The following is a 20,315-nucleotide window of genomic DNA, read 5'->3' as shown; positions in this document are numbered from 1 at the left end:
GACTCCCTCCCATCAGTTAGCAAGCACTCTTGACTGTCTCCTGACCGGTATTTCCTTGGAACAAATTTTGTGTTTGTTTGGAAAGTATATCTCACACTTATCTAGGAGCATATTTTTTCAGATTTTGAAATGTCTGTCAGTTTATCCCCTAAGAGAATTATGAGGCCGTTCTACTGCTCTCCCTTCCCCTGGACAACTGCTCTATCTGTGCCTTCTAGAATCTCTCGCCTCTTAACCTCTGCCAGCACAGGTGCAGTAACTCCCCAAAGATTAACAGTCTGGTTGTAGGTGTGATTGAAATTAGCTTGGCTTGCCTTCAGAATCCAGTGCCCTAGCCTACTAAATCATCCCCTATAATCTTGTGCACTTAGGCAAAGCAAACAAAATAATCTGCCAGGAAATACTAATGGGGCAGTGTCAACACCGACATCGTTTGTATTAACTGTCCCATTCTTATTACCCTGCTCCTTAAATCCAATCAAACTTCACTTCCGACTCTGCAGGGGTTGGATGTTAATTAGAAAGGATGCGTGTTTGTATGTACCTGGCTGTACACACTCATGACCCTTCACACACCCATATACCCTCACGCATGCCTGCGTGTGCCCATGCAGACACAGGTCCCATGACTAATTAATTTAAATTGCAATTGCAAGCCGTGTTTCCGGTTTGCTGTTCCAACTCAGGAAAGCATACATTCCGCGTGCATGTCTTCTGCCCTGGTGTCGACATTTTCCAACAGATGTTAGCTAATGTGGTTGTAGGAGGTTCACAGTGGAGGCTGCAAGCCCAATAAATCTTCCTCTTAAATGCAGGCACTCCACCATCGCAGCGTCTTATACATATAATACATTTTAATTACTCGGCTATTCAAACGATACTAAATTAGATTTGCACAGAAGAGCACCACGGATTTCTCCATCCATGTTTAAAGCCACCACAAACAGCATAAAACCGGCAAGCACGCTTTTACTGGAACTTGCGGGAGCGAAGTCTGATACTTTAAAATTATTAAGTGACAAAGATGACTAGCACTCTGGTTCTACTTTGCTTCCCCATTAGCCATTTAGGTGACAGCTGCTGTATTACACATAAAGATGAACCATTCCTTGCGGGATGATAGTGGCTCCGCTGTGACACTGCTGGCGTAAAGCATTATCAGACCATGGTTGCGCTCGGAGCCATCACAGTCTCCTAGGCACCTATCAGTATCCTCATTATCTGCATCACGGAGTGCCGGGGACGAACACTGCCAGGCCTCACAGCTTCGCAGCTCATTTGAGAAGCGGAAATTAAACGTCCCAGGAGAGAAAACAGGCACACTGTAACAGCACCGGCGCTCTACACCAATAACACGGCGACCGCTGTAGCGCGGACTTCTATCTCATTAATTTAATAGGCTCCTGGAATGAGGATGGGAAGGTGGAGAGGCAGACTTGACAAGGAGATGACTGAGCGGGGCTGGCATTGTGTGTCTTGCGAGCTCATAACAGAACGAGGACTTGCTGTGGGTACCGCAGCTCTTCAGATGTTTGTTGGGGCTTTTAGAAGCCCTGAACGGCAAGAAGAAATGAAGGAGGGCGGGGGAGGGGGTGCGGAGAGGGAAGGAAATCACTGAACAAGGGCAAAATGAACTGATCATAAACATGATCTACGTTTATATTATGAATCATTTCTACGTGAGGTGAAGGGAGCTTTAGAAGGTTATAGATAAAATAAAGGTATTCTTTCCACATAGCAAAAGAATCCCTAATTGTGTGTGTGTGTGTGTTTGAGAAGCCTATTTAACAGACACCCTTCCCTGCTGAAAATGATTTTTCATAGCACTCTTTCCATAAAAAATTATTTTGCTGCAAAAATACCAACTCCTTTATGATCAGAGTGGTATCAAGCAAAACAAAGCTGGGAGGCAGGGGATTATCAAGATAAGTCAGACCAAAGAAACCTCTTAAGAAAAACAAGATGCCTGAAGTCTCCAGGTAATAGAGGCAATAGTGTTTTTTTTTTCACTTTGAGTAATCTGATTAACGGCCCTAATTCTTGGCTGGGTAGACCTGCCTGTTTGGAACCCTACAAGCCCCAAGAGATTCAAGACAGTCCAACTCTGAGATTATTAACACAGGTTTTTGTACACTGAATTTTAGCTTTCAGTGACTGTTCTCCATTGTTGTTATTTGTTTGAAGGACTCAGGAGAAACAATGATCAATAAATCTAGTCCCCTGCACTTTTGACTTTGCTGACACTGTCTCTTCTTGACCTCAGTTTCTGTATTAGTTAAATGTATCTGCATAGGATGATGCAGAGACTTATGTGGTTATGAAGAATTGTCATTGGAGTATAACAGACCCTGGTAAATCTCTGATCACGGTGATCTTTGTCTTCATGCTACAGCCTGGCAGGATTATGGGATAGTTGGAAACATGACTTGCTGTTCCCAGGATCAGAGGAAAGGTTTTGTGTCTCAGCACAATATTTACTTGCTGTGTGTCTTTAGACAAGTCACTTTACCTCTCTGAGCCTCAGATTCTTTGTCAGCAAAAACAGAGGGAAAACTTCTAATCCTTAGGGTAGTTGTGAGAATTAAGGTAATGTAAATGAAAGTCATTGGTATGGTATGCTAGTGTTCAAAGTTGTTTGGATGGAATCAGACCCTATATTACTGATATACTCCTGTGTTCTAAAGGATTTTCGAGAGAATACTCGCTGTAAAGGGGCTTTCAAAAGGGGAGGAAATGAGGAAAAGAAGGGGTGAAATGAATAGAGAGGTCTTTCTCTGTCACATATCAGTCTCCCAAGATCCTCTCACAGCACAGCTATTTTTGAGCTACATGGGTCACAGATTCATTGGAAAGCTGAAGAAAGCTGAGGACCTCTCTTTTAAGAAGAAAGAATTTACTAGAGCTTACAGTTTCAGAGTCACAGATTTCCCCAAACCCAGCCATGGAAATCAGGTCAAGCACACTTATTTCAGAGAATGGATATATTATGAGACTTTTTGTGGTACCAGAGAAGAAATCACTTGTTCTTATTTCAGAGAGACACACACACACACACACACACACACACACACACACTAACCCAAGCTCTCTTATTAAGACACACACACACACACACACACACACACACACACACACACACACACTAACCCAAGCTCTCTTATTAAGGATACAGATGATTGAGAAAGCAGAGTTCTAAGCATCACAAGGCATCAGCATTCTCCTTTCTCTTTCCTATTTTGTTCAATACTGCTTCCCTCTTCTACATTTAGGATGAGGATATACTTGGATGCTGGCCTCCCCAGAAGGCTTGGGGCCAGCCCTGCTCCTGGACCACTGGAATGCTGGGAGCAGAGGCCAGAAGCTGCACTAGCTTAGTATCGGTCAGTCTGAACTTTATACCTAGTGAGCAGTAGCAGAAGCAGCAGAGGTGTTTACCTCTGATCAGAGTGTCCCTGCCCTTATTGAGGAGCTGGGGTCTTGGCCAGTTGGGGACTGGCTCCTATCACTGGGCTCTGCATTATTCTTCTCAGTGTCTGTATGGATAAGTCACCTAGGACCCCGGGTCTTTCAGGAGAGTTTCCTGTCAGGTCCATTTTTCATAGGAGACTAGATTCCTGACCCCAGTTCAGGCTGGAGGACTGAAGCTGGGACTTCTGCCCGTCTCCAGTTGCCGGCCTCCTCTGCGCATCCTACCTGCCTCTCCTGGACCCACCCCTCCCTCTCCTGTTGCTATTGCCCAGGTTTGCTTGTACCATCTGCTGGCCCGAGGGCAGCAAGGAGTCTCTCGGCACTGGCAGTTCTTGGTCTGACAGGCTCTGCACATAATAAACACACAATAATTATCTCTTGAATAAATACTGTGACAATATATAAAAGAACAGGGAATGGGAAGAAAAAGGGAATAAAAATATGGACAGAGGTCTTTAGGAGACGGAGGGAGGGGAAGTGTGTCATCATAGTTACTGTCTGCTATGAATGAGAGTTTTAATTGAAAATTCTCCCCCGCATCTTAAAACGTCATGCTACTTTTTCATACTCCACCTCAAAGACAGGTTTCTTGCATATGTTGTGTGCTCAGTTGCTCAATCATGTCTGATTCTTCGTTACTCCACGGACTATAGCCTGCCAGGCTCCTCTGTTCATGGAATTTTCGAGGCAAGAATACTGGAGTGAGTTACCATTTCCTATTCCAGGGAATCGTCCCAACCCAAGTATCAAGCCCATGTTTTTTGCATCTCCTGCTTTGGCAGGTGGATTCTTCACCACTATGCCACCTGGAAAGCCCACATATGGATGGAAATAAAAGAAAACAAGAGGTGATACCTTGCAAGAGAAAAACCTACGGAAGGTCACTGTGGCATGCTTCCACCCCCTTTTAATGTCCCATCCTGTGCCCCTGTAGAAGAGAGTCTGTCCATTGTGCTGAGGTTGAGAAAGCCTCTTCTGGATGCACTACACTATCTGACTTTTAATGTTTCCAGTACCTTCCTACCCCTTCTCTCTTCACTCTGGCCTCTCTTATCATTAACTATATTGCTTTTCTACTCTCTGATCCAAGCTTCAGCCAAGCTACATACCTATACAGTTGGTCCCTGCATAAAATTGTTTCTTTTTTTTTTTTTGGCTATATCACAGTAATTCTTTGAAGTAAAGAAACTTGAAAAATAAACGCTCTCTGGGAAGGAAAGCATAGTAATCCATTCTCAGGCATTCACAATGAAGGTTAGCTTTAAAGTCTAGAAGTCAAGAGATACCTGGCTGATAATTTGTGACAAATGGCCAGAGGTCAGGGAAGTCCATGAACAAGGCTAGGTAACATCCCACAGGGCATGGTCCTCAATAGCTGGGAGGTGGCATGAGGGATCTTCTAGCTAAGGGAAGAGAGAAAAGCCAAACCAGGAGGGATTAGGAAGAGTCCTTAAAGGAAAGAAGGAGAAAACTGAGATCACACTGAACTTTTCACAATATTGTCTATGTGTTAGGGGCCCAAGCCTCTATGTTCTCTTGCTTCAGAAACAACTTTCCATCCTCCGAAGTGTTGTTGCTGTTCAGTTGCTAAGTAGTGTCCGACTTTTTGTGACCCCATAGACTGCAGCATGCCAGGCTTCCCTGTCCTTCGCTATCTCCCGGAGTTTGCTCAAACTCATATCCATTGAGTCACTGATGCTATCCAACCATCTCATCCTCTGTCACCCCCTTCTCCTCCTCCAATGTAATCCTCCCCAAACCTGAAACACATTCCTTTCTTCTCTTTCCCTGTCTCACCTCCTCCAGGAAGTCTTCTTTGACTTATTCTACCTTTCACCTCATGTCCTTGACATTTACTCAGTTGGTTTTATATCATTTCCACTTGTTCAAGAGGTTTTCTTTTCAGCATATTTTTAAAATGAAGTTTTTCTGTATATTCAGTCTGTCTTGGGCTTCCCAGGTGGCTCAGATGGTAAAGTGTCTGCCAGCAATGAGGGAGACCCGGGTTCAATCCCTTGGTTGGGAAGATCCCCTGGAGAAGGAAATGGCAACCCACTCCAGTACTCCTGCCTGGAAAATTCCATGGATGGAGGAGCCTGGTAGGCTACAGTCCACGGGGTCACAAAGAGTCGGACATGACTGAGTGACTTCACTTTCACTTTCAGTCTGTCTTACTAAAATAGTTCCTTCAAGGACTGAATTTATTTGTTTTGATCTTTCTTCCTAGGGTTAAAATATTCTCCTGTAAAAGTTGTTATTTGGGGTTAGTTTCATGATATGAAAAATAGTACCCTGCCTGATGTGTATGCGTTGGTCCCTCAGTGGTGTCTTACTCTTTGCAGTCCCATGGACTGTAGCCCGCCAGGCTTCTCTGTTCATGGAATTCTCCAGGCAAGAATACTGGAATGGGTGGCCATTCCCTTCTCTAGGGGACCTTCCTGAACCAGGGATTGACCCCAGGTCTCCTGCGTCGCAAGCGGATTCTTTACCATTTGAGCTATCAGCTAAGACCTTGCCGAATAGTGAACGTTAGGGATAGGTATTACAAAAAAATAAGGAAAACATTATTTATTCAGTGCCTACTATGTGCCAAGCACTGTGCATGTTATACACCTTATCTCATTTGATTCACTTAAAAATCCTGTAAAGTAGATTATGGTGTCCCAGTTTTTAAAGATGTAGGAAATGAAGTTAGGGAAAGAGAATATGAATTTTGAAGATTTTATAGTTGATAAGTGATGGAAGAGGTTGATTTCACTCTGACAAATACCCCAAGGATAAAAGATTTATATCATATATCTCTAGCTTCCTGTAATGTCACATCATGAATCTATCATTTAACCTAACAAATACTGCTAGAATCTGTTTATATATTTTTAAATACACATTTTATTGTGGAATAATTTTAGATTTATGGAAAAGTTATAAAGAGAGCACAGAGTTTTCCTGTATAACTCATTCAGGAATTATATATAAATTTTTATGTCTTACCTGAAGTATATTTGTTAAAACTAATAAATTAACATTGCCACAAGACTATTGGGGCTTCCCTCATAGATCAGAACAGCCTTCAATGCAGGACACCCAGGTTCGATTCCTGGGTCAGGAAGATCCCCTGGAGAAGGAAAGGGCAACCCACTCCAGTATTTTTGCCTGGAGAATCCCACGGACAGAGGAGCGTGGCAGACTACAGTCTATGCGGTCACAAGAGTCAGACACAACTGAGTGACTAAGCACACAGCACGCACACAAGTTCAGTTCAGTCGCTCAGTCGTGTCCAACTCTTTGCGACCCCATGAACCACAGTACGCCAGGCCTCCCAGTCCATCACCAACTCCCGGAGTCCTCCCAAACCCATGTCCATTGTGTCAGTGATGCCATCCAACCATCTCATCCTCTGTCATCCCCTTCTCCTCCTGCCCTTAATCTTTCCCAGCATCAGGGTCTTTTCAAATGAGTCAGCTCTTCTCATCAGGTGGCCAAAGTATTGGAGTTTCAGCTTCAACATCAATCCCTCCAATGAACACCCAGGACTGATCTCCTTTAGGATGGACTGGTTGGATCTCCTTGCAGTCCAAGGGACTCTCAAGAGTCGTCTCCAGCACCACAGTTCAAAAGCATCAATTCTTCGGCACTCAGCTTTCTTCACAGTCCAACTCTCACATCCATACATGACCACTGGAAAAACCATAGCCTTGACTAGATGGACCTTTGTTGGCAAAGTAATGTCTCTGCTTTTGAATATGCTGTCTAGATTGGTCATAACTTTCCTTCCAAGGAGCTAATGTCTTTTAATTTCATGACTACAATCACCATCAGCAGTGATTTTGGAGCCCAGAAAAATAAAGTCAGCCACTGTTTCCACTGTTTTCCCATCTATTTGTCATGAAGTGATGAGACCAGATGCCATGATCTTAGTTTTCTGAATGTTGAGCTTTAAGCCAACTTTTTCACTTTCTTCTTTCACTTTCATCAAGAGGCTCTTTAGTTCTTCTTCACTTTCTGCCATAAGGGTGGTGTCATCTGCATATCTGAGGTTATTGATATTTCTCCCAGCAATCTTGATTCCAGCTTGTGCTTCATCCAGCCCAACGTTTCTAATGATGTACTCTGCATATACGTTAAATAAGCAGGGTGACCTTTTCCTATTTGGAACCAGTCTGTTGTTCCATATCAAGTTCTAACTGTTGCTTCCTGACCTGTATACAGATTTCTCAAGAGGCAGGTCAGGTGGTCTGGTATTCCCATCTCTTGAAGAATTTTCCATAGTTTATTGTGATCCACACAATCAAAGGTTTTGGTATAGTCAATAAAACAGAAATAGATGTTTTTCTGGAACTCTCTTGCTTTTTTGATGATCCAGCAGATGTTGGCAATTTGATCTCTGGTTCCTCTGCTGCCTTTTCTAAAACCAGCTTAAACATCTGGAAGTTCATGGTTCACATATTGCTGAAGCCTGGCTTGGAGAATTTTGAGCATTACTTTACTAGTTCATTAAGAGATGAACTCCCCAGGTCAGTAGGTGCCCAATGTGCTACTGGAGATCAGTGGAGAAATAACTTCAGAAAGAATGAAGGGATGGAGCCAAAGCAAAAACAACACCCAGTTGTGGATGGGACTGGTGGTAGAAGCAAGATTCGATGCTGTAAAGAGCAATATTGCATAGGAACCTGGAATGTTAGGCCCATGAATCAAGGCAAATTGGAAGTGGTCAAACAGGAGATGGCAAGAGTGAACGTCGACATTCTAGGAATAAGTGAACTAAGATGGACTGGAATGGGTAAATTTAACTCAGATGACCCTTATATCTACTACTGTGGGCAGGAATCCCTTAGAAGAAGTGGAGTAGCCATCACAGTCAATAAAAGAGCCCGAAATGCAGTACTTGGATGCAGTCTCGAAAGTGACAGAATGATCTCTGTTCATTTCCAAGGCAAATCATTCAATATCACAGTAATCCAAGTCTATGCCCCGATCAGTAATGCTGAAGAAGCTGAAGTTGAATGATTCTATGAAGACCTACAAGACCTGCTAGAACTAACACCCAAAAAAGATGTCCTTTTCATTATAGGGGACTGGAATGCAAAAGTAGGAAGTCAATAAACACCTGGAGTAACAGGTAAATTTGGCCTTGGAGTACAGAATGAAGCAGGGCAAAGGCTAACAGAGTTCTGCTAAGAACTGGTCATAGCAAACACCTTCTTCCAACAACACAGGAGAAGACTCTACACGTGGACATCACTAGATGGTCAACACCGAAACCAGATTGGTTGTATCCTTTGCAGCCAAAGATGGAGAAGCTCTATACAGTCAGCAAAAACAAGACCGGGAGCTGACTGTGGCTCAGATCATGAACTCCTTATTGCCAAATTCAGACTTAAATTGAAGAAAGTGGGGAAAACCACTAGACCATTCAGGCATGACCTAAATCAAATCCCTTATGACTATACAGTGGAAGTGAGAAATAGATTTAAGGGACTAGATCTGATAGACAGAGTGCCTGATGAACTATGGATGGAGGTTTGTGACATAGTACAGGAGACAGGGATCAAGACCATCCCCAAGAAAAAGAAATGCAAAAAAGCAAAATGGCTGTCTGAGGAGGCCTTACAAATAGCTGTGAAAAGAAGAGAAGTGAAAAGCAAAGGAGAAAAGGAAAAATATACCCATTTGAATGCAGAGTTCTAAAGAATAGCAAGGAGAGATACCTTCCTCAGTGATTAATGCAAAGAAATAGAGGAAAACAACAGAATGGGAAAGACTAGAGATCTCTTCAAGAAAATTAGAGATACCAAGGGAACATTTCATGTAAAGATGGGCTCAATAAAGGACAGAAATCATACGGACCTAACAGAAGCAGAAGATATTAAGAAGAGGTGGCAAGAATACACAGAAGAACTGTACAAAAAAGATCTTCATGACCCAGAGAATCATGAAGGTGTGATCACTCGCACTCACCTAGAGCCGGACATGCTGGAATATGAAGCCAGGTGGGCCTTAGGAAGCATCACTACAAACAAAGCTAGTGGAGGCAATGGAATTCCAGTTGAGCTATTTCAAATCCTAAAAGATGATGCTGTGAAAGTGCTGCACTCAATATGTCAGCAAATTTGGAAAACTCACCAGTGGCCACAGGACTGGAAAAGGTCAGTTTTCATTCCAATCCCAAAGAAAGGCAATGCCAAAGAATGCTCAAACTACCACTCAATTGCACTCATCTCACACACACAAGACTATTATCTAAATTCTAGACTTCACTTGGATTTCACCAGTTTTTCTATTAGTGCCTTTCTTCTGTCCCAGGACCCCATTGCATTGAGTTGTCATGTCATCTTAGACTCCCCTGGTCTGTGAATTTCTGAGACCTGCCTTGTTTTCCATAATTTGGGCAGTTTTGAAGACTACTGGTCAGGTATTTTGTAGAATGACCTTCAGTGTGAGTTTGTTGGATATTTCTCTCATGGTTAGACTAGGGATGTGAGCTTTTGGATAGAAAAACCAAAGGCTAATGTGCCCATTTCTTCCCATGACATTAGGGGTACATGATGTTGACATGGCTTATCATGCTGATGCCGACCTCAATCACTTAAATGTTGTGTCTGCCATGTTTCTTCACCGTAAAGTTTCTCTTTTTCACTCCCCATGTTCAATTCTTTGGCCATAAGTAACCAAATCCATGCCACACTTCAGAGGAAGGAGAATTAAGCTCCCTTTTCTGGAGGGAAAGTATTACATAGTATTTGGAATTCTTCTGTGAGGAAGATTTGTCTCTTTTCCCCTATTTATTTATCTACTCCATCATTTGTTGTTATCATTATAGACTCGTGGATATTCATTTTATTTTTTTGGATTGTAATCCAATACTGTATTATTTATTTTGTGCTATTTATATTTTCAGCATGCACAATTTTTTGAGAAATTAAGATTTAGGATTTTCTTATTATTTAGTTTCTCTTGCATGTACATTTTCCCAGCTTCAGTGGTTGCCCCATAGTTCTCAGATTCTGAAATTTGCCACACAAATGTATGGCACCTCCAGGGACACCACACTGCAGAGCCCCACGGGGTACTGAACACTGTACAGATCATGCAGGGTTCCCCTGGAGGTATGTAACATGAAAAGACAGGCCAGTTCTGTTTTTCGTGATTTTTATAAAGTTTAACCAAATCCTCTCCTCATTTGTTTGAAATGCTTCAGATGAAGAACAGTCTGAATTTCCTTTTACTCTATTACAGTATCATAAGACATAAGGTGTATTTGTGCATACCCAGTTGCTTCACTCCTTTCCCACTGTTTGTGAGCCCAGGGACTGTAGCTCACCAGGCTTCTCTGTCCATGAAATTCTCCAGGCAAGAATACTGAAGTGGGTTGCCGTGCACTCCAGGGGATAGTCCTGACCCAGGGCTTAAACCCAGGTCTCCTGCATTGTAGGCAGATACTTTACTGCTGAGCTACCAGGGAAGCCCAAGGTATATTTATTTAGACATAAATTCTAAAACCTGAACATTCAGGTTTTAGCCTCTCTTCACTGCATAGATCAATAGCAGTCTTGCTACTAAAGCATCTTTCTAGGATGTCTTCTTCAGAGCGTTGCATAAACAAAATTGCAGCTTGCTGGTTTTTATCCATCAGTAATTGAAACAGCAGCAGCAGTTGGTGACTGGGTTGGGGATGGAAGAAAGTAGTTGGCCAGATATCAAGAGATGTATTCATGAGATTGATTCATACATTGAAATACACAATGTCCCCACGTGGAAGTTAATCCCTTTTGTTATTTGAATTACTCTTCTCCAAAACATCTCCAACTTTTCTTTATCTTTCTTGAACCAATGAGAATTGCACACAGGGGACAGAGAGGTACTCTCTGGTCTGCTTTCTGCTCCACTGTGTGCATACAGTGTCACCAGAGACTCTGTTCTGGTGTTTTGAGAGAACAGTCTACAATTACTCTTGTGCAAACGTCCATGGCAGGTGCCATCACCCCCAAGAGGCCTCTCAAGACCTCTCTCCTGGCTTAGTTCAGGGTCCCCAGGAACTCTTACAACACCTGTCTTGTAATAGCACATCATGCTCTATTACTATTATCTATCTGCTTATGCACATAGCTGGTGACTTTCCTATCTAATTTCTCTTCCAGATATTTTAAAATTACACTAAATAATTATAAAACAAGCAAAAGTCTAGGGATTCTGTAACCAGTTTACACAGAGACGTGTTGATTTACCCCAGTCTTCTGTTTGCTGCTCTGAAAAATGAGTTTTAATAAATAATTCAATGGTAAAATGATTTTTATTTTAAAAGATGTTTATTCACTTGTAATAGGCCAGCCTTCCATAAAGAGGAAGGAATTGGCTTTAAGATCCCCTTGCTAGTTTCCTTTCCTCATCACTCTTCACACAACTTTGTACTGCATGGCCTAAGTGTCTGAGAGATTAAAGATAAAAAAGAAGGGCTCTTTGTTCAAAAGGAAATTTGGTATATATGTGTATGATTTTTTTTAAATAGACTTTATAGATATAGTTTTTCTTTTGGTTGTGCCATGTGGTATGCGGGATCTTAGTTTCCTGACCAAGGATCAAACCTGTGCCTCTGAATTGGAAGGCAGAGTCTTGACCACAGCACTACCAAGGAAGTCACTAGATTTTATATTTGGAGCATTTTTAGGTTCATAGCAAACCTGAGTAGGAAATACAGAAATTTCCCGGCCTCATCACACATGGAACTTCCCCATATCAGCATCTCCCACCACAATGGTACTTATATTAATAGATGAACCTACACTGATACATCATTATCACTCAAAGTCCCTACTTGGCCTGAGGGTTCACTCTTGGTGAGCTAGAGTATATCAGTTCAATGCACAATGACACATATTCACATACAGAATAGTTTCACTGTTTAAAAACCCTCTGTGTCCACCTAGTCATCCCTGCCTACCTCCAAACTTCTGGTAACAACTGTCCTTCTTATGTCTTCTCCACAATTTTTTTTTTTTTTTGCCTAGTATGCCATATAGGTAGAATCATACAATACTTAGCCTTTTCTATTTGGCCTCTTTCACTTTATAATATGTATTTATGTTTCCTCCATGTCTTTTCCTGGTTTGATAGCTTCTTTTTGTGTGCTCAGTCATATCCAACTCTTTGCAGTCTCATGGATTATAGTCTGCCAGACTCCTCTGTCCATGGAATTTCCCAAGCAAGAATACTGGAGTGGGTTGCCATGCCTTTCTCCAAGGAATCTTCCTGACCCAGGGCTCAGACCTGTGTCTCTTGCATCTCCTGCATTGGCAGGTAGGTTCTTTTTATCACTGAACCACCTGGGAAGCCCAATTAGTGCTGAGTAATATTCCATTGTTTGGATATACCACTAAAAGTAAACTTTTTAATAAACATGGTGTAGAATAAAGAACACAAATCATTAATGCACAGCTTGATGAATTTTCATAAAATAAACACACCTATGTAGCTAGTACCCAGATCCAGAAATAAACCATTTCAGCACAGAAGACCCCTGGTATCCAGTTCAAGTCAATGGCCCCCTAAAGGCTAACCACTATCTTGATCTCTAACACCATGTATTAGTTTTGCCTGTTGAGACTAGTTTGGATGTAGACTTTGGAAACATTTCTTTCAGTCAGTAACCCAGAAGGCAAGTAGTGATTTCCTCCTACAATTTGGCATAAAGCTAGTTTAGTTTTTTTGAAAGGAAGTGTTAGTCACTCAGTCATGTATGACTCTTTGCAACCCCATGGTCTGTAGCCTGCTGGGGTCCTCTGTCCATGGGATTTCCCAGGCAAGAATACTGGAGTGGGTAGCAAGCCATTCCCTTTTCCAGGGGATCTTTCCAGGTTTAATTCCTGGGTCTCCTGCGTTGCAGCAGATTCTTTACTGTCTGAGCCACCAGGGAATCCATAGTTTTAACAACTATATTATGGTTATAAAAGGTGATAACTTTAGGAGAAATTGAAACTGGGGGATATTGATAGCTTAGTGAAAAATTGTATGGACAAAATAAAAGCATAAGAAAAAATGACATAGATGAGAAACATGACTCATGATAGGTTGGTTCAAAATGAGGATTTGTTTCAGGCATTTTAGATGTACCCCTGAGGAATGAACGGAGAAGCCCTTGTCACCTGAGACTTTCATGAAGATTTAAGAATGCTTAACAATTTTAACACTGTTAAAATTGTTCATCAATTTAGGGCAACCTACTGACCTGTTGAAATTTTTTTTTTTCAGTTAGGCAAGGAGATGAGCAGTGTCTGTAAAAAACATATGATCTCATATCGATGCTCAGTGCCAAGAACATTTCTCATTCACTTTACTGAGTCACAGTAAAAACTTCAAGTGTTTCTGGATGAAACCTTCAATCTGGGGATGGCATGCATGACTAAAAATGGCTTTTCAAGTTAGCATCTTTTGTCCATCCTTACAAAACAAGCTCACTTCAGTATTCCAAGTATAGGTCAAAGAAAACACAGTAATTCTAATCTGGAGCTGAGGGATATACACTCTAGGGGGTGAGTTGGGCAATTTCCATGGTCTAAACCTCCTGGTTATATGCTTATCTGATATATTTGTTGAAAATGTGTTTAACTTTGTTAATAAAGTCTTAATGGATTAGATGAAAAACCTTCATGAGTATTTTCCCAACTCAGTCTAATGGCAGAGAACATTAGATAAGCAACAGTTTTCCTACTACATCATAGATCTTAGCAGATAATCTGATATCTTCCAAAAGAAGAGATGCTGGAGATCACCTTGTATTCAATACAAACAATAGTGTTTCAATAGCTCCTTGAAGCAAAACTCAGCTGGAGACATTTGATTAGTGCTGCAAACATTTGTCATTTTTGGCTGTCAGCACTTTCGAGGTCTTTTCACATTTTGTTAATTTTCTACATAGGTGGAAACTCTGTAGACTTCACATTCCCAGAATGCTTTGTGGTGAGGGTAAAATGATTGACCTGACTTCAGCCAATTAGAACATCTATGAGAGACCTGGGTTCAGGAGTAAGAATCATGAAGAAGTGGCTGGGTAGAAGTATTAATTTTTTGTACAACTCAGGGGCAAGGAATGTTGTTGCTTCTGAAGCATCAGTGCCCAGTACTAAAAGTCATGTTTGCTCAGCAGCAATGGTCTTTTTTTACAAAAGATGCCTCAGTGTGGTTGGGTATTTATTCACAACTGTATAGCCCTAAAGTCTGGGCTTTCTGGCCCTAATGAGCCATCTGTGAGTTACTGAAAACCCTTTCATAAATTCCTTGCCTACTTAGAGTAGCCACAGTGAATTCTGTTGTTTGCAACTAACAACATGTACCATTTACATCAATTAAATATTTTCTTTTTGTTGTTGTTGTTATACACAAGGGAGCTGGGATGTGCTTAACATAAAACTGAAGTCTAGAATTACCTTACTCATCTCATCTTCACCGTAGCGACATATGGAGCCCAATATCCCTTATTGTTGACTAATAGAAACAAGTTCATACTTTCCAGGAGTAGCTTGTTACATATTTTTAAAGATCCATTTAGTATAGCTTATATTTTGTTTTAATTTTTTTTAATTGGTAAATGTGACAACATGATTTTTTAAATGAAATTTATTTTAATATTGTTTCTTGGGAAAAATAATAAATGTAATAGCATATGTGGTATATGGTATGAAAAAATCATGAAGGTGATACACAAAGGACAGAAGTAGAGAAAGGAGTTCTGGAATCTCCCTAAAGTAGTCAGGGAAAGGATCACTGAGAAAAGAGCACAAGACAGCTACTGAGGCAGGAGATTTTAGGCAAAGAGGAAAGAGGGAGCTCCCGGCAGAGGGACCAGCAAGTGAGCAAACGAGAGGGCAGGCACAGTGTGGTCCATTTAGGAAAATTCTTGTAGTGCAAAATGACTGGCGAATACGGTATTAGACCAAAGGAAAGGTCTGGTAAGAAAAGACACAGACTCAAGTCATGGTCTCTGATCAGAAAGAGCCTCACATCCCTTGTATAAGATTTTTAGACGTTGTGACGATTGGGGAGCAAATGAGCTTTAAGTGCTAGAACATATCATCAGGTTCACTTCTTAGAAATACAATATTTAAAGAGATATCCTAATTTCAATAGAGACCAAAACCTTATTAAAAAAAGAGAGAGAAAGAGATAGTGCTCTAATGGTAGACTCTCAGGCATCATTCAGAAATGAGAAGACTGTTCCCAGCCTAACATTATGCTTTGTAGTCTGCTTACCTATAAGTCTGGCTATGTAGGAAAAGAAAACAGAATGTTTTTATAGTTCACTGTAATCCAAAAGTAGCTTCAGTGATGAATACAGTCCCCTGAATATTACTAGAGCTCATATTAGAACACTGGTGAATCGCTTCTTGGCCTTTTGGCTAAGATCAAGTGTAAAACACTGGCTAAATTGTCATTATTGGAAAATGCCATCTCCCTGCTGACATGGGTGGTAAGTCATGAGTGAGGGACCACAGGTGACTTAGTGTTCTTTCTCTTCGCCCACACCGGTTTCCTTCTGAGTCCCTGCTGTGACCCTAGGACAAGGCATCTTTCACAGGGAATTCTTTTTTTTCAAATCCCATGCTCAATACTTACATTGATATCTTGGTTCTAGACATTAACTGATAGTTTATTGCATTTTTAGCTATATTGTCTTTCAAGATTGAGAAGCAAGCTGTCAATTTGATCTCAAATTTTCATGCAGATTTTTAGGATTCTTCATTAAGGTGTGACCACGATGCTTTCACTAGTATGTGGACAAGGACCTGAGCATGACCAGAAGAAGCCAGATTGCAAGAGAATCAGAACTCTTTCACAGCCATTCTGGTCCGTGACACCTTCCTCTAGGAGCCTCATGTTTGTGGGTTCTGTAGTCTGGCTTTACTTTCCCTGGCCACACTGGACAATCATAGGATTGGTTCAACCCGACACTTTCCTTTCTGCAATTATTTTTTATCCAAAGCTGAATGGGACTGCTAGATTTATCAAGACATCTTGGACTGCTTGATAAGTAGATAATTCTGACTGTCTATATGTATATCTTTCTGTTTTTCTACCTCTCTCTTGAATCTTCACCTGCTGGTTGAACAGTGAAATATTCAGTTAATCATTTGTTTTGTTCACAAGTTACTAACCAACCACTGAGAAAAATATTCTTATTCTACTAAATTGACATTAGTGTTTATGTATAGATATAGAGGTATGTAGAGATAGACATGCATATACATATGGATAGCTAGAGATACTTGGGAATGAGTCAACTAGCGGTTTTCGCACTCCACTGATAGGTTACTAATGCTGGACATGTGATGGTGACAACTCCCCCCGCCAGGCTTTTCATTCTGCCTTTGTCTAGTTAATATAAACTCTTGAAGCAAATCCAACTGACTGAGTGATTTGCTGTTCTACTCATTTTCCCATTGTATTTGAAACTGCCATACTAAATATATATACCAATCTACATTTGAAAGCTTCTAAGCCGGGTGTTCCTAGCCTTTCTTGTTTAGTTTCTGTGGGCCTAAGATGTTTAACTAAGATCCCAAATGTTTACGAAGCGCCAAGAAGAAGAGCCCTACTAAGGGGAGCAGCATGTAGTTGCCACATGATAACCACACATCGATTGCTGCGGGTCTTCTGCCATGTATTTAGCTGGTCTTCACTACTTAGATAAATATTTTGGGCTTTGGTCCTGTCCCAGGGAGGAATAGAATGATTGATCTTTGGTCTGCGTGTCTAACTTCTGATGTTTAATGTCACAATTGTCAGTGTAGCGCTGTGCTCTCAGTCTGGATTATGCACAAATTCCAGCAACCCATTGTCAGCTGTCTTTCTCAGAGGTCCATTTGCAACTGGACTGTATTACTGTCCTATTTGATTGTCTTGCCAATGTTGCTCTTCCTCACTGAAATGATTGCTGACTAAATGTCTTTGTAGACACAGGGATGTATTTACAATCAACTGAGACTAAGCTGGTGGTCGCGTGGTTGGGATTTCACCTTCCAATGCAGGGGGTGCAGGTTTGATCCTTGGTTGGGGAGCGAAGATCCCACATGCCTCATGGCCAAAAACCCAAAACCAGAAAGACAGGAACAATATTGTAACAAATTCAATAAGACTTTTTAAAATGGTCAGGTCAAAAAAATCTTGAAAAACAAACAAAAAAAAACTGGCCTGACAATGAACAGATACAATGTATATAACGACAGAAAGAAAGCTTTGGGTGAAATTGGTGTAAGTTTAAACTATAGAAAATGAAAATAAACCTCTATAATATCTCATGATGAATATCCTAGAAATAAAGAGAGAAACTATTTTTACTAATTTGAATTCAAATATACAATGTATAAATTACATAAATCATTTATAATCTAAAATGTTTCAAATATTTTATTTTTAAAATTTTTATTTAAAAATTTTCACTAACTCTAGTTTCTTTTAGAAATTTTTAAATTAAAAAACTATCATAGTTTTAAAAGATTATGAGTGCTTCTTTTTTTAAAGTCAAGCAACACTGAAGTATAAGAAGTATAGTAAAGAAATTAACAAATGACTTCAAATACCCAGAAATAGCTGACCAACATTTCATGCCTGTCATTCCAGACATCTGTCTTAAATGTAACATACAAATGGTCCTCATGAACAAAAATAATTTCAAAACATTTGGGGCATACTATATTTGTTATTTATTTGTTTTATTTTTCTGCTACAGGATAGCTGAATATCTTCATGTTGGATCATTTTGGTTCTTCATGTCAATCATTATCTAATACTTGTAAAGAATTTTTATTTATTTACATTCTTCTGGTTCTATTAAGAGGTAATTATGGTACAGCAAGTTTAAGGCACATAGCATAATGATGTGACTTACATATATCATGAGATGATTTCCACAATAAGTTTAGTAAACATCTATCATCTCATATAGAAACAAAAAACAGATGAATGGATAAAGAAGATGTGGGACCTGTATACAATGGAATATTACTGAGTCATGAAAAGGAACAAAATTGAGTCATCTGAGGTGGTGTGGATGAAGCTAGAGTTTGTCTGTCATATAGAGTGAAGTAAGTCAGAAAGAGAAAAACAAATATCAAATATTCACTCATATATATGGAATCTAGAAAAATAGTACAGATGAACCTATTTGTAGGGTGGGAATAGAGTTGCAGATGTAGAGAGTGGACAGATGGACATGGGGTGGACAGGGAGGAGGAAGGGATGAAATGGGAGAGTAGCACTGAATATATACACTGCCATGTGTGAAATAGACAGCTGTGGGAAGCTGCTATGTAGCTCAGGGAGCTCAGCTCAGAGCTCTGCGATGACCTAGATGGGTGGCATAGGGGTGGCTGGGAGGGTGGTCCAAGCAGGAAGGGATATATGTATACATTTAGCCGGCTCACGTTGTTGTACAGCAAAAACTAATGCATTGAATTATACTCCGATAAAGAAATAACAAATGAAAAAAAGAAACAAAAGAAAAAAATATTTTTCCTTGTGATGACAACTCTTAGGAATCGCTCTCTTAACTTTCAGAAGTAACATACAGTAATGTTAACTGTATTAATCATGTTATATGTTATGTCCCTAGTACTTACTTATCTTGCAACTGGAAGTTTATATCTTTTGACCACCTTTGTGACCCATGCAGAGATATTACATTATTATAGACAATATTCCCCACACTGTACATATCATCCCCATGACTCATTTATGTTGTAACTAGATGGCTGTACCTCTGAATCTCCCTCACCTATTTTACTCATTCCCCCCACCACCTCCATCCCAGCAACCATCTCTTTGTTCTCTCTATGACTGTTGGCTTTGTTATGTTTTTTTCATTTGTTTTGTATTTTAGATTCCACATATAGGTGAAATCATACAGTATTTGTCTTTGTCTTATTTCACTCAGCATAGTACCCTCTTGGTCCATCAGTATTGTTATAGATGGCAATATTTCATACTCGTCTATGGCTGAGTAATATTCCATTGTACACCTTCCTTATCCTTTCATTTTTTTTGATGGGCGCTTAGGTTGCTTCCATATCTTGGCAATTGTAAATGATGCTACAATGAACACAGGGGTACATATATCTTTTCAAATTAATGTTTTTGTTTTCTTTGAAAAAATACCAGGAGTGGGATTGCTCGATCATATGGTAGTTCTGTTTTTAATTTTTTGAGAAAACTCTATACTGTTTCTATAGTGGCTGCACCAATTTACAGTGACCAATTTCCCCCTTGTATGTCTATCTGATTTTGATACCAGGTAATGCTGGCTTCACAGAATAAGCTGAAAAGTAGTCCTTTCTCCTCAACTTTCTATGATACTTCTGTGAAATTGGTGATATTTCTTCCTTAAATGTTTGGTAAATTCACCAGTGAAGTCACAGTGATGGTAATTTCTTTGAAAGTTGGTTTTTAACTACAAATTCTATGTATTTAATACATATAGGGCTAGTCAAGTTACCTTTTCTTTTTCTTGAATGAGCTTTGGTAGTTTGTGTCTTAAAAGAAAACTGTTAAATGTATTGGCATAAAGTAGTTTATTTCCTTATTATCCTTTTAATATTTGTAGATTCTGTATAGATGTCAACTCTCTCAATTCCTGTTATTGATGATTTGTCTCATTATTCTTTTTTTCCCCCAATATATCTGGCTAGAACTTTCTCAATTTTAAAAATTCATTCAAATATCTAGTTTGTGGGTTAATTAGTTTTTTCTGTATTTTTCTATTTCTTTGTTTCTGCTTTGATCTTTATTATTTCCTTTTTTCTACATTGGGTTTCCTGTGCTCTTCTCTTTCTATTTTTTAAAGATAGAAACTGAGATCATTC

The sequence above is a fragment of the Bos javanicus genome, chromosome 23 (assembly GCF_032452875.1).
Source record: "Bos javanicus breed banteng chromosome 23, ARS-OSU_banteng_1.0, whole genome shotgun sequence".
In the NCBI taxonomy this organism is placed as follows: Eukaryota; Metazoa; Chordata; class Mammalia; order Artiodactyla; family Bovidae; genus Bos; species Bos javanicus.
This window is presented reverse-complemented; position numbering follows the sequence as displayed.